The following is a 963-nucleotide window of genomic DNA, read 5'->3' on the forward strand; positions in this document are numbered from 1 at the left end:
CATATCATGGAACACTACGCAGCCATAAAAAGGAACAAAATAATGGCATTCACAGCAACCGGAAGGGAACTGGAAACTGGTATTCTAAGTGCAGTAATGCAGGAATTGAAAACAAAACATTGTATGTTCTCACTCATAAGTGGTAGATAAGCTATGAGAACACAAAGGCATAACAATGATACAATGGACTTTGGGGACTCAGAGGAAATGGTAGAAGGTGGATGAGGGATAAAAGACTACTCACCGGGTACACTGTACACTGCTTGGGTGATGAGTGCACCAAAATCTCAGAAATTATGATTAAAGAACTTATTTATGTAATCAAACACCACCGGTTCCCTAAAAACCTATTAAAATAACAAATTAATATTTAAAAAGAAAAAAACACTAAAATCCTTAAAAACCCGAATAAATGAATAAGGAAATAAATCGAATATGAGAACCTCTTCCGCTATAGAGAGAACCAGAGGCAAGAGATGAGGAAGGAAGAATCCCGACAAGCCCTCACAGACTCTCCTGTCACCTTAGATGAACATCACTCCAAAAGTTTCATTTTGATGGACGATCAATTCAAACTTTAAAATAAATAAACAAAATCAGGAATAATCAACGTAACGGCCCTCAAAGGTAGTAATGATCCCTCTATGGAATGGGTGCAATTCAGCAAGCACAGGAAGAGACTCAAAAGAAGTGTGCAGAGTAAAAGAAGCCAGAACAAATGGAAAGATAATGCTTGATAACACTGATACATTCCAGAAAATGGAAACCAAACAATATTGACAGAGACAGATCTGTGGCTGCACAGGAGAGCACTGGGGAAGGGAGGGAGGGAGATGACAAAGGGTCCTGAGGGGTTGCTGGGGTTGGTCACAGGTTGCATAATTCCCTGTTGGTGGTGATGTATTCAAGGATCAAAAAAATGTCAAAATGTGTATACTTTCCTATTATAAATCTGGGTGTTTT

This window comes from Colobus angolensis, unplaced genomic scaffold (assembly GCF_000951035.1).
Source record: "Colobus angolensis palliatus isolate OR3802 unplaced genomic scaffold, Cang.pa_1.0 Scaffold415, whole genome shotgun sequence".
Taxonomy (NCBI): Eukaryota; Metazoa; Chordata; class Mammalia; order Primates; family Cercopithecidae; genus Colobus; species Colobus angolensis.